The sequence below is a fragment of the Malaclemys terrapin genome, chromosome 12 (genome assembly GCF_027887155.1).
Source record: "Malaclemys terrapin pileata isolate rMalTer1 chromosome 12, rMalTer1.hap1, whole genome shotgun sequence".
In the NCBI taxonomy this organism is placed as follows: domain Eukaryota; kingdom Metazoa; phylum Chordata; order Testudines; family Emydidae; genus Malaclemys; species Malaclemys terrapin.
In genome coordinates this window covers 44,012,696-44,027,912 of record NC_071516.1, presented here as the reverse complement: position 1 = coordinate 44,027,912, position 15,217 = coordinate 44,012,696, and positions in this window count along the sequence as shown.

Here is a 15,217-nt window from a genome sequence, read left to right as displayed (position 1 = left end):
CAAATTCATGGAATAACCGAAAGCTGATTACAAGGCCTTGAGCAGGTGGGTTGGACTAGTCTGAGCCCAGCCCTCACATCAGCTACACTGGCCAGGGGGACTTAACTTACACTGCTGGAGTGTGGGAGGCTGTGTGGCCTAATGGATAGTGGACAGGGATGGAAGACACCTGGGTTCTAATTCCAGCTCCGCAACTGGCCTGCTGGATGACCTTGGGCAATTTGCTGCATCTCTCTCCTCAGTTTCCCCATGTGCACAATGGGGATAATGCTACTGACCTCCTTTATAAAGTCCTTTGACACCTATGGATGGAAAGCACTACACAAGAGCTAGATAGTATCCTTATCATGGTCCCAAAGGGCAGAGTTAGGTAGGAATTGGTTTCCTCTGTGCCACAAAAATCTTAGAGATTTCACCAAATTTCCCCAACAGACAAAACCTTGAAATTTTTCTCTAACCAAAAATCTGGGTGAAATTATTGCTTCATGTCGATTAAAATGTATCAGTCATTTCAAAACATTTTGTTTAAATTTTGACCAGTTTAAATTTTTAACCTTTTTTCTATTATAGTTAGCTTCCATTTAGAAATTAACTTGAATTGCCTGAAAATGTCAAATTCCAGTTTCTCTGTCATGTCCACTGGTCTATATTTGTATGCCACACCCACAGAGTGTGGGGCTCTGTCACCGCCTGGTGGTGGCATGATCACCTAGACATCGATGAGAGCGCTAGAACTGAGGTTAAGAGTCTTTTAGCTCAGGTTGTAATGGCCCCTGTGCTAGGATCCAGATAGATGGAAAGACTGTGTGTTACATATTAATAGATTTGTAGATTTCCCAGTCACATAGGCCACTGGCCATATGTTTCTCTTGTCTGATTGGATGAGTGTAGCTCTGAGAAGCAGTGTTCTGCCATGAATACTCAGTGACCAGATCGAAATTCACTTTCCCTACATGTTTCTCTCTATTTATTAAAAATACACCTTTCCTGAGAACACCAGGCCCATGGGAGCTGACTGTGACAAATATGACAAACACAGGCCTATTATGGTATTTATTGTTATGAATGTTATCTGCAGGGGTGAATCAATCCATGAAAACTTCAAAGACTGTTCTATTATGGGACAACGTAGGCCCACAGAATAGTCTTAGCCCTTTGTATCAATGTGTTGTATGTATTTGTGTGCCTAGTTGCTGGGGGGATACCCGTGGACTCTGGAATCATTCAGGTGCTGCGCAGATCCGAATCAAGATCAGGGCCCCCATTGTGCTGGGCGCTGCACAGACCCTGACCGAGATCAGGGAACCCTTTCCTGTGAAAAGTTTCAGTTTAAACAAATCCACATTTTTTGCGGGAAATATTACTAATAGAACATGTAATTTTAGAAAAAAAATGAGTATGCATTTAGATTGTTTTGAAATAGAGTATGAAAAATCACTGTATGTTTTTGTAAATAAAACGGTAGGGGTTGATTTTTTGAAATTTATGTTTATTAAAAGTATTGTACACATTTTTTCCTATGCCTGGTTAAAAACTAGGTTAGTTTCTGTATTTTTTACACTTTTATTGTGAAAAAGTTTGCTTGCGCTGCACCCATGTGGTGTAAGCAGAAATTGCGCTTGTTTACATTAGTAGCTGTTTTTCAGCAGGTTATGTGTAAAGGTTTTTAAATATACATATGCAGGGGTTTGAAAACTAGTTTTGCTCGCTGTTGTTAGGAAAAACACATACAGGTTTATGTTTAAAAGCATCTTATTTATGAGTATTGGCAGATTTATCAAGTGTTATTCTACAAGAAGAAAGATGGAAGGAGAGGTCTTTGAAAAGGGCCAAGAAAACTTTGTCTAAAGCAGCTGCAGTTTCCAAGGATGGGAACAAAGAAGCATTTCCCCTGGTTCTGAACAGCCCAGCACATCCAGAGCCTTTATTATACAGAATGACCCATCGTTAAAAAGGGCACACATCCCTGTAGCAGTTGCAGTATCCGGGGATGTGAGTAAGCAATGCAAAGAGGCCAAAACCTCCGATTCTGAACAGCCCAAAGCCTCCTCTGCCCATAAGAAACCAACTTTAAAAAGGGCAAACAAACCTGTAACAGCGGCAGAGTCTAGGTTGGGCGTGAGCAGGTCCAAAGTTTCAACCCCCTGATTCTGATCAGCCCACAGCCATTGCTATTTAACAATCCACCTGCTGGTTTTGTTGCATCAATTGCTGTTTGTAATGAGCTGTTTAGTACTTGTACGTCTCTTAGTTGTTTAATAGATAAAAAGTTTTCAAATTTGCTTCTTGAGGCATTTCAAAAGCAACCTTCTCCCAAAGAAAGGGAGGCTTTAGACCAAAAGACAACAGAAACACGTACGATTGTAAAATTGGAGAAAGTGGTGAAGGGTGAAGGGAGGCTCTGATTATACATGAAACCTAAAAACATAAAGAGGTGTTGAGAAAAAAAGTGGGAAAGATCTAAAAGGCTTAGGAGGCTTTTGGCAAAGAAATTTTAAAAGACCAGAGTGTTTTTAAGGAGACACGCTGTTAAGGTTCCTTTCCCACTCTGAACTCTAGGGTACAGATGTGGGGGACCTGCATGAGAACCTTTAAACTGAATTACCAGCTTAGATCTGGTTTTGCTGCCACCACTCCCAAGTGCTAACTCCCTTCCCTGGGTAGCCTTGAGAGACTTCTTCACCAATTTTCTGGTGAACACCGATCCAGACCCTTGGATCTTAAAACAAGGAGGAATTAATCATCCCCCCCTTCTCCTTTCCCCCCACCAATTCCTGGTGAGTCCAGATCCAATCCCCTTGGATCTTAAAACAAGGAAAAATCAATCAGGTTCTTAAAAAGAAGGTTTTTAATTAAAGAAAGAAAGGTAAAAATCATCTCTGTAAAATCAGGATGGAAAATAACTTTACAAGGTAATCAGATTTAAAGAGCCCAGAGGAACCCCCTCTAGCCTTAGGTTCAAAGTTACAGCAAACAGAGGTAAACACTCTAGCAAAAGGAACATTTACAAGTTGAGGAAACAAAGATAAACCTAACGCCTTGCCTGGCTGTTACTTACAAGTTTGAAATATGAGAGACTTGTTTAGAAAGATTTGGAGGCATGGATTGATGTCTGGTCCCTCTTAGTTCCAAGAGCGAACAACCCCCAAAACAAAGAGCACAAACAAAAGCCTTTCCCCCACCAAGATTTGTCCCCTTATTGGTCCTTTGGGTTAGGTGTCAGCCAGGTTACCTGAGGTTCTTAACCCTTTACAGGTAAAAGGATTTTGGTGTCTCTGGCCAGGAGGGATTTTATAGTATTGTACACAGGAGGGCTGTTACCCTTTCCTTTATAGTTATGACATACCCCTACAACTAAAAAAGGGAAATGGACATAGACCCCCTTATCCCCTCATCTGATGGTGCATGATCTCCCGCCCCTAATGCACCTCCTTAGGTGTACTTGGAATGTGTGAGACACTGGATAAAGCACTGAAGAGATTTTCAAGAATTTTGTTTAGCTCATTTGGACAGAGTGACGGGCTTCACAGAGGCAATGGTGGCCGTTAACACCGCTATTCAAAATTTGCTAGATGATATTAATAATCAGGTGGGGTCCGAAGTTTTTGTGCAGCTACGCTTAGATGCCCTGGGGCTAAATCAGCCGCTCTTTTCTCTACGGAGGCCTTGGGAAGATTTAAACACTGTACATTTTTAAAATAATGTCATCACTATATTGCAGAGTAACGCAGATATTGTGGGGTCCGGGACTCTAAGACTGGTTGTTACAATTATTAGAAACAGGGATGGTGTAGTTGGGACTGTAAGACCCTTGAAGACTATCATGTACAGTAAAATCATCGGAAAAAAAGAAAATGTTTAATCAATTTAAATAACCAGAATAACAACTTGTGTTTTGCTGATAGTGTATTGGGTCTCTTATCTAATGAAAAACGTATGGATGCCCAACCATTAGAGGGGGCTGGGCAACTCCACCAGGAGCTGGGGTTTTCAGGCCAAAAAATGGTTAGTTTTACAGACCTGAGCTCTTTTGAAGAACTTTTAGGCATGACTGTTAAAGTAATGTATCATGAAAATGGGAATTAGCACTTTTTTACAACGTGTGGGAAATGTCACCCCAAAGTTATTTTTGTTCTGCTATACAACAAACATTATTACGGTATCCTAAATATTAAAGTCTTTATAGGAGCATCATATTTGTGCAACTACTGTCACCACGTACAACCACAAACATCAGCACGCCTGTAAAAACCACTGCCGTATGTGTGATAGCACCGAGTGCCCCAGCTGTAAACTATTTTGCAGGTCCAAGGTCTGTTTAGGAAGACACAGAGGTCTGGTAGCAGATGGTAAAGTTGAATGTAAAACTAGAAGTCTTTGCAATAAGTGTGGCTTCTACAATGTTACAAATCAATGGTGTAAAAGCAAAAAGTGTCCCCAGTGTTATCAGAAGACAGACAGCATCGATGGTCCTGAGCGTTACATGCATAATATCTGGTCTCCAGAAGAGGGGAAGGATTATGTGTTTTATGATTTTGAATGCATGCAAGAAATGGGGGTACATATACCAAATTATGTTTATGCCTTGCATTTAGATAAAGAAACCAGCTGGGGATTTAAGGGGGAAAAATGCATTAGTGAGTTTATTTGAACTTTTGTAGACAAGCGTTTTAAGGGATACACTTTTATCGCTCATAACGCTAAAGGTTACGATTGTTATTTTATCCTTAGACAATTGATTAAAAAAAATGGCAGTTAGCCCCATAATGCAAGGTGGGAAACTAATGTGTGTAATGGTGGTGGACTTAGACATCAGATTTATAGATTCTTTAAATTTTCTTCCCATGAAACTCAGCAAGTTACCCAAGGCTATGGGGTTTGCAGGAGTCAAGGGGTATTTTCCACATTTTTTTAACACAGCTGAAAATCAGAACTATGTGGGTCCTATGCCCAGGGTAGAGCACTTTGGAGCAGAATACATGATGCCTGAAGAAAAAATGGAATTTCTGAACTGGTACCAACACAACCGCCAAAACGAATTCAATCTCCAAAAAGAACTGTGCTATTATTATCAGAAAGATGTTGAAATTTTGCAAGAGACTTGTGACCGGTTTAGAAAATAAGTAATAAAAATGACAAAAAACCCACAAATTGTTAAAAACTCAGGCCAGGAGAACGAGGAGGTGATAACTAAATGTATAGACCCCTTTCGGTACCTTACATTAGCCTCAATTTGCATGGTCATGTACAGGTTTAATTTTTTAAAACCGCGAACCATAGCCCTTCTGCCATTGGACAATTACCATAAACAGCAGAAAAGATATTCCACACCGGCCATTCAATGGCTGTTGTACGTAGCCCACACAGAGAACATTTATATCCAACACGCTTTGCAGGGTGGGGAGTTTAAATCGGGGTCCTATTTTTTGGACGGTTATGCCACCATAGCCAGTAAACCTACGTCCTTCGAATTTAATGGTTGTTTTTTTCACAGCTGTCTTATCTGCTATTGTGAGAATGATTACAATCCATTGCATAAGGACCGTATGGGGACACGAATGGAAGGCTATGTTAGTTAATGATAACCGGGTGGGGGATTTTTTACGAGAAAAAAACCTGCCACAACCTTTGGTTCCTAGAAACGCCCTTTATGGAAGTAGAACGAACGCCATCAGTATTACAAGCCACAGCCCAGGGAGTAGAATTATTACTATGATTTCACCAGCCTCTACCCTTTTGTAAACAAGACAATACCCGGTGGGGCATCCCGTTATCGTGTATGAGGATTTTGGGGATATCAGACGGTACTTTGGCATTGCCAAAGTTAAATTGTACCCTCTGAGAGGCATCTATTTCCCCATTTTACCGTACAGGGTTGGAGGTAAACTAATGTTCCCCTGTGCGTCCTTTGTGCAGAAACAAAAGGATCCCTGCACACACAGTAAGGAGGAGCAGGCTTTAACAGGAACCTGGTGCACAATAGAGCTGGTGGTCCAGGGATATTAAAGAAGGTACTAACAGTGATTCCCCCAAGTGACAGTGCTCCCCCATAATTTCTCCTCCACACTTTAAAATCCAACAAAAAGAAGAACAGGAGTACTTGTGGCACCTTAGAGACTAACAAATTTATTAGAGCATAAGCTTTCGTGGACTACAGCCCACTTCTTCGGATGCATCCGAAGAAGTGGGCTGTAGTCCACGAAAGCTTATGCTCTAATAAATTTGTTAGTCTCTAAGGTGCCACAAGTACTCCTGTTCTTCTTTTTGCGGATACAGACTAACACGGCTGTTACTCTAAAATCCAACAGTTTCACCAAGTACAAAAATCTCTTGGGTCTTCTGTTAAAACTTGTAAGCTATTGTCTGTAGAAACCATTGATTGTATCTGTCCTGTGAAAGATACTTTATTACTCTGTAAAACTTAAAAACAAGTTAATTGACTTTGTTCTTGAAGTAATTGATACAATGTAAACAAACGCTATAAGCCGTTAAGTGACTTTCACTTCACTGTAACAGCAACGGCTCCTAGGAACAGACTCCCACCCTCTGTGATTAAAGGGCCAGGAGTCTCAAATGAATTAGCACACACCCCAAAAGTGGTGGAGACAGTAAATTAAAATATGGTTAAGATATGAAATGTATGTTGATGAATGCTTGATGTACATGAATGGTTAGGGAGGTGCCAGCCTAGAAAGGGAGTATCAATCGGCCGAAGAATGTGTCAAGTAGGACCACCAGACAACCCCCGAAGAGTAAACTGGGATCCACCCCATCGCCTGGAAGGATGAGAAACACAAACTTTGGACAGCGTAGAGCCACCAGGAATGTGCCATCTGCTGATTGAGTCAGCAACAGCAGGATGAAACAGCTCCCATAGAGTAACATAGGAATTAATTCCTAAAAGAATGGACTCTAAAGACTCAGGACTTTGAGTCTCTGGTTCTGCTGCCAACCTCCAGGAGCATCAGGTGCACCTGACACGGACTCGGCTCCATCCTCATGACAAAGATACCTGGCCAGTAACTTGGCATGAGCAACTTCTAGGTTGGTAACTATAACACCTATACAGAACTTGAATGAATGATTGTGTGAATGAATATATATATGTGTGTGTGTGTATAAGGAATAAGTAGTGATAGGAATAAGCAGTCAAACAGCATTGTTTACTTTTATCTTTTGCTTTATTATATTTACAATAAATGTGGCATCTTTGCCTTATTCCTCTTAATAAGATCCTGCTGGTTTTTATTCTATTGGTATAACAGTGGAGGCTTTAGACAAAAGGTACAGGATAGCTGAGATTTATGAAGTCTGGCACTTTAACTCCTCTTCAGATATCTTGTTTTCAGACTATTAAATGTTTTTAGACATTAAAATGCACCTGAGACAGAAACAAGAGGCCTTGGGGTTCGCTCACTGGTGTACGGTAAAAAAAACCCAACCAGTATTTGAAAGAGTACCGTGAAAGAGAAGGCATGTGTCTGTGTCTAAACACGATCAAGGAAAACCCTGCAAAAAGACAAATCTCAAAGCTGTTTTAAATTACTTATGGGGAAAATTTGGTCAGTGAACAAACTTGACTAACACCAGTATAGTGATGGACCCCGACGAGCTCTTCAAGTAAGTCTTTGTACCTTATAATGATGTGTCATTGTGCGAGTTTATCGATGATGACAGGCCCTGGTGTCTTGGAAGTACGCAAAAGAATGCTGCACCCATTCCAGTAACACTTCACCACCGCATATTCGAGGCTAGAGCTCTACCGTCTGTTAGTTCATTTACAGGAGTGGTGTCTTTACCATGATATAGATTCTCTCATTTTTGCGAGTAAAGAAGGGGCATGGAACCCGCCCTAGGGGATTATTTAGGGTATCTGACTAGTGAAATACTGCCAGATGAACACATCATGGAGTTTGTGTCCGCTGGGCCTCAAACGTACAAGTACAAACTGCTGAGTGGTAAGACCTCTATGAAAATAACACAGACCACGCTCAACTCAGGGAATAGCAAGAAAATTAATTTTGAGAGTTTAAAAGATCTTGTCTGGGATAACCCCGCGGGAGATGGCCCAAAAGAGATTGTGGTACAGCGGCCAGGGATCGTGAGGGTAAAAAAGCACCAGTTGATAGAGACAAGAACTGTGAAAAAGACAAAGAACGTTGTTTATGAAAAAAGATCCCTTGAGGCGGACTTTAAAACCTTGCTGTACGGGTACTGATTATTATGCAAAGCCACATTCAGTTTGTTCACCCCTTTTCCTGTTTGCTTCGTGGTTCTTCAAATTCTGGAAAATCATTTTTTATAAAGCAATTGTTAGAAAATGGCAATAAGCTGTTATTGTGCATGCCTGAAAATATTGTGTGGCGTTATAGCTGTTGGCAGCCATTGTATAAAGATCTGTTGCAAAAATTTCAATGTATTACATTTTTGGATGATTTACCTGATACTTTTAATGATGAACATTTATTTCTGAGTAAAAAAGTGAATATGGTTATTATAGACGACCTGATGGAATCTGCTTCTGAAAGTGGTGAAATCGAGAAAGCCTTTACAAAAGACGTACACTACAGGAACCTAAGTATTATGTACATTGTGCAAAACATGTTTTGTCGGGGGAAAAAAATCCAAACAATTAATTTAAATACCAAGTATATGGTTCTTAAAAAAAAAAAAAAAATGATAATCTGCAAATCACCACCTGGCAAATGTACCCTGGTAAAACAAATTCTCTATGGAGGCTTTTGAGGATGCTACCAAAAATCCCTATGGGTACCCGCTGGTGGATTTAAACACTTCAGCGCCTGAAGCCTACAGGTTAAGAAAAGACCTTTCCTACCCCCAGACTGGCCCTGTGTATACACCTTAAAAAAACTCATAGAAATAGTTATTTTTACCAAACCACCATTTTAAAAAAGAGCATCCCTCTGACAAGCATGTCTGGTCGCGTGCAGAGAAACCTGGCTCTTGAAAGACTCCTCATCAAAGACAAACCACAGCAAAGCAAAGCTATTCTCTGCTCAGACTCTGGCAACCTGGTAGTGGCTATCTCAGAAATAGCACTCAATACTTTAAAAAGCAACAGAGGGTCCTGTGGCACCTTTGAGACTAACAGAAGTACTGGGAGCATAAGCTTTCGTGGGTAAGAACCTCACTTCTTCAGAAAGAAAATGTTCCTCTGAAACCCCGACAAATAAGCATGCTAAAATGAATAATGGGGTATTATTAAAAAGCTAAGCAATAAAAGGCTGTCCCTCAAAAGAAAAAAGTTGTAAAGTAATCTGGGGGCTTTATTAGTCCTTTGTTGAGCTTTGTTGAGCTTTCACTCCCTCTATTGTCAGGCCTTTTAATTAATAGATAATGAAACAGGCTGAAAAATTGTACTTCGTTCCTAGCCATCGGTTAGAACAAATGAAACACAACTCTAGTGCTAAAGAAAATATCAGAACCAGGACAACTCGCTGTGACATTGCACTCCATATGTTTCATGGAAATATGCTAATGAGTCTGAATATAATGTAACTTAAATATGCTTTATGCAAAAGGTCTCTTGTAAGGTATTATTACAAAGTTTATAATCTACTGAGTGTCATCATCCTATTTGTATCGTTCTTGTATCTGAAACTAGAAATATGAAATATAACTCTGAGGGCCTATTGTAATTATGCAAAGTGTGGGCCATTAATGGTGGTTGGAATCTTGACGGCTTCCATTAACCAGGACAATTGGTTGTAAATGTCTCTGTTCACTTGTAAGCCTCTGTTATTGTAGATAATGAAGCCTTACAGTGACATGTGATCATGTCACCTGAACTGGAATCCAGCTTTAACCTGGTGCTTTTCCATTTAGAAGGAGGGGTGGGAACCCAGAGAAAAACAAAGGCTTCCCGCCTTGTGCCAAATATATATAAGGGGGTGGAACAGAATAAAGGGGACTGCCAGTCATGAAAAATCTCCGGAGTTACCACCTGAGCTGGAGCTAACAAGAAGTGTACCAGGGAAAGGATTGGGCCCAGACAAGAAAGAAGTCTAGTCTGTGAAAGAAGCTTATTGGCACATATCTGAGGGTGAGGTTTTACCTGTAAACAGTTTCTTAATGTATTAGGCTTAGACTTGCATGTTTTGTTTTATTTTGCTTGGTAACTTACTTTGTTCTGTCTGTTATTACTCGAAACTACTTAAATCCTACTTTTTACACTTAATAAACCCAGAGTAAGTGATTAAAACCTGGGGGAGCAAACAGCTGTGCATATCTCTCTATCAGTGTTATAGAGGGCGGACAATTTATGAGTTTACCCTGTATAAGCTTTTTACAGAGTAAAATGGATTTATTTGGGATTTGGATCCAATTGGGAGCTGGGTGTCTGGGTGCTGGAGATAGGTGACCTGCTGAGCAGTTTTTGGTTAAAGTCTGCAGCTTTGGGGGTGTGGTTCAGACCTGGGTCTGTGTTGCAACAGACTGGTGTGTCTGGCTCAACAAGACAGGGTTCTGAAGTCCAAAACTAGCAGAGGAAATGGGCTCAGAGGTAATCTCAACACATCAGGTGACAGGCCCAAGGGGGTCTCTGTGACCGAACCCATCACACTCGCCAATTGGATTAAGAGATGAAAGAAATTCTTCAAAGATCCAGTTTATTCAACTATAAAAAAGACTAAACTTTATGAGAGGGTCCTGCAAAGATACCTGGTATTGGCCAAGCTGGGTGAAGCAGAAAATACTAAAATAAGTCTCTTTCTCCCTGAGCAAGAGCAAGAGCAAGAAGAAATTCGACCTCCTGAAGTCGAGAGGGGTTCATTGGACTTTGTCGTTCAGGAGGTATTGGAGGGGGTAAATCCTCATGATAAGAAAAAAGCTGAAATATTGTTAAATAAACTCGGACAGTGTAAAGATGTTTCTTCTGCGGCCAGTAACGGAAGAGTTATGTACTGGGGGGGTAGCAGTTGCAAGGTCTCACATGCTTGATTTAATCAGAGTGGTGACCAGCTCTTATTCTTTCACTAACAAGAATACTCTTAAAGGGTGGAATGTTTTTATGAAAGCTTTGGCAGAGCTGAATGTGCCTACATCCATTGTAGGGCATGTTACCAATAAAGAGTTTTTAGAACATCTAAAAACAGGACTGGAGCCTGGCAAGGTCATAAGTAGCATCACCCCTTTTAAAAATGTACCTGCTAAAAAATGAAAGCTCAATTGGATAACGGTGTAAAATAAAAGACTTGAACAAAAATCAACGTGTGCTTTATTGATGCGCATCTTTAAGCTCATGACAAGACAAGCATGTCTTGTTGAAACATGTCATGTTGAAACATGCTTGGGACAAATCTGGACATGCCTGACTTTTTCCCTTTTACAAACCGCACCATCATGATAAATCATTGATGTACAATTTTAAAATTTGACCAAAAGATAAACTCCTCCTATGTTTTTTTAAAAAATATAGAATGATACCCGCAGGTTACAGCTGGAGGGTCCTGTAGTCGTCTCTGGTGAAACACAGCATTATTAGAATTATGGTTTTAAAATGTCATAATAGATTTAGGAAAAAAGTTGCTGTCTGTGGGAAATCTGTAGGAGTCAAAGAACTTGTCCAGCCCCTGCTTTGGTAAATAGAGAGCCAGCCAGTGTTCCCTGGGCAAGTTATGGGGGCACATGTTAACAATAAGACCATAAGGTCTTCTGGACACAAAGCCCTTCAGGAGCAAGTCACTAGGAAAAACATCTAAAAAAGAAGCATCCTTTGATAAAATACACTTTAACTGCACGGTGTTAATAATCACATATAGTCAAACAGGATGTTCCTTCTATGGTTCACTTCGAGCACGTTATCAAAAGCCCCATACACTATCATGTTGACCATAGAGGGCAGCGCCGTTGCAAACCAAATCTCTGCTCTCAGGTTTCTGGTTTTAATCAGAGAATAATGATCAGCGCACTCCTGGTCCAGGGTCAGATCGAAGGCGTACAGCGCAGAACCCTGGGCAAATTCACCACGGTCAGTCAAGAGCACTTGGTCTTTTACATCTTTCCCGGTCTCCTGCATGAGCTGCATGTGCTCCCTCACGCAGTTTCCATTTTCAAAATTGGCTTGTAAAGCTTTAGCCAGCCCCTGTTCATCATCCACATATAAGGCCACAAATTTAATGTTATAATGGTTTTTGTTGTAATGTTATAAAGGGTTTTTAACATAGCTGCCGTTGAAGGCGTCATTATCGATAAAACCGATCACGAGCTGCTTAGGTACCTGTCCCAAAAAGATGTTTTCCTGGTTACTGACATGACTGCTGGCCAGAATGCTAAACACCTTTATGCCCACCCTGTCTACAGGGTACTGAGCATTGGCGGTCATTAGAGCTTCCGCATACCCCAAGCAAACCCCCAGTGTCACTTTCACCCGTTTTATAAACAGGGATGCTGAAATAATGTGCACTTTATAATTCTGGTTGGCATTCCTGCTCTTGAAGCAAAAAACATCTTTGCTAAGTGTGAGTTTAATTTTCAAGTCCATGCTATTCAGCAGCAGTTTTTCTTTAAAAAATCAATTGCTGTGTAGAGACCTCAGCAAATCCAGCTTCCTGCTGCTGGCCATTAGTCTGGCTGTTAGTCTGCGCATAAATCCCTCATTACTCGCACCATCCAAAACAGTGCTCTCATGGGCTCCCACTGTGTCTTTATGAAACCCTCCTGCAGAAAACTGTGTAGCGAGGGTGTCATGGCTGTAGTTTAGAATCAGTTCTATCAGGGCTATGTAAGGGTAACATTGCTGCTCTGAATGATAAAACGGTTGCCTAGAGTGACATCCAGCTGGTTAAAAAGGGTTGTGATGGGGTAGTTTGTTAGGGCAATTCTGGCGTCGTTGTCAATGTCTGACCCATCTTCTTTTACCACCTTACAGCACACATACGGTAGCATGTTGTTAAGGTCTAAGGGCATGTCTACACTTACCTCTGGAGCGATCGATCCATCAGGGTCGATTTATCGCGTCCAGTGAAGATGCGATAAATCGACCACCGAGTGCTCTCCCGTTGACTCCAATACTCCACCAGAGTGAGAAGCGTAGGCAGAGTCGACGGGGGAGCTTCAGCAGTCGACTTACTGCAGTGAGGACACCGTGATAAGTTGTCAAGGCTGCTTCCCCACTCTGAACTTTAGGGTACAAATGTGGGGGCCTGCATGAAAACTTCTAAGCTTAACTACCAGCTTAGCTCTGGTCCGCTGCCACCACTCCCAAAGTGCTAATTCCCTTCCCTGGGTTGCCTTGAGAGACTCTTCACCAATTCCCTGGTGAATACAGATCCAAACCCCTTGGATCTTAAAACAAGGAGGAATTAACCATCCTCCTCCTTTCTCCCACCAACTCCTGGTGGATCAAGATCCAACCCCCTTGGATCTTAAAAACAAGGAAAAATCAATCAGGTTCTTAAAAAGAAGGCTTTTAATTAAAGAAAAAGGTAAAAATCATCTCTGTAAAATCAGGATGGAAACTAACTTTACAGGGTAATCAAACTTAAAGAGCTCAGAGGAATCCCCTTTAGCCTTAGGTTCAAAGTTACAGCAAACAGAGGTAAACACCCTAGTAAAAGGTACATTTACAAGTTGAGAAAACAATGATGAAAACTAACACGTCTTGCCTGGCTGTTTACTTACAAGTTTGAAATATGAGAGACTTGTTCAGAAAGATTTGGAGAGCCTGGATTGACGTCTGGTCCCTCTTAGTCCCAAGAGCGAACAGCCCCCAAAACAAAGAGCACAAACAAAAGCCTTCCCCCCACCAAGATTTGAAAGTATCTTGTCCCCTTATTGGTCCTTTGGGTCAGGTATCAGCCAGGTTACCTGAGCTTCTTAACCCTTTACAGGTAAAAGGATTTGGGAGTCTCTGGCCAGGAGGGATTTTATAGTACTGTACACAGGAGGGCTGTTACCCTTCCTTTTATAGTTATGACATAAGTAGATCTAAGTACGTCGATTTCAGCTACGTTATTCACGTAGCTGAAGTTGCATATCTTAGATCGATTCCCCCCCCCCCCCCAAGTATAGACCAGGCCTGAGTAATGCTCCCCATGTGCCAAAATAAAAAAAAATTATAGAGGGTCACTCACCATTAAAGCGGCCAAAGGAGGCACTTCTATACAGAAGTTTGAAAGCCATTTTAAAATATATCCCTTTTACTCTGCTTCTTCTTCTTAGGGCGCCTTTTAGGTTTACAGCTGAGGAATCTTCTGGCAGAATTTTTTTAAAAGGGCTTAGAAGGCTCTGTAAACAGTAGGCACGACACTGCTCTTTTTCTCCCCATCACCACTAAACTGGAACCTTCCTGTTGGTGTTCACTCCTATTTTGTTTATAACGGTGCTAGACATGTGATTCACTATGTCTCTGGTTATATTTTTTGCGGCTGTTTTCATGTGAGGTTTAATAATTTCAACCCCCTTTCTCAAAAGCAGCACGGCTTTTCTAAAAAGACTGCAGAATATCCCTCCTAAACCGGCCCCGTACATGACAGGTAATTCTTGATATCTGGATAGGGCATCACTAGCCTGGGCTTTGTAGTAATTCCTATACAAAAAGACTTCATAGTTTTTTATAGTCACCACTCTTCAACTTTCCTGGGGCGCAAATGAAGTTTAACAATCACCCTTCCTGAAACTAAATGAAATGTGTTTATTCTGGTCTGTCTTTATTTCAATAATGATGGTACCAATGTGCTGCTTACACATGGGGACATAATGCAGTTTGTCATATGTGATGGTAATAAATTCATTGTTGCTGCCCCAGATGGGAATGCAGCGCAACAGTAGCATGTAGCAGTGGCTTCCCTAAGAATTGAAATTGGGGGGGGGTGTTAAAATTTACAGGGGGGGTGTCAGGGCCGATGAGGGGTGAGACTCTGAGGGTGAAGGTGGGCTGTATGGCACCATAGTAAAAACTGAAAAATGTTTCATGACCATTTTATTAGATTTAACTCATGTTTTAAAATCATCACACAAATTAAAGTTGGCTACTCAAGCCTTCTATGAAGCACTATATCTACATCCTTCTTGGTTTCTTGTTATAATTTTGCACAACTCTGTTAATGAACTTCTTGAATGCAATGCGTTCATCTTTGGTGGCTTCTCATGTGTCTGGTACTTCCATTCTTTCAGTTGATATGCTCATTAGTTCATTCACATGATCAGGAAGAAGGCGACTTCTTTCAGAACAAAATTCTATTCAATGATGAAAAAG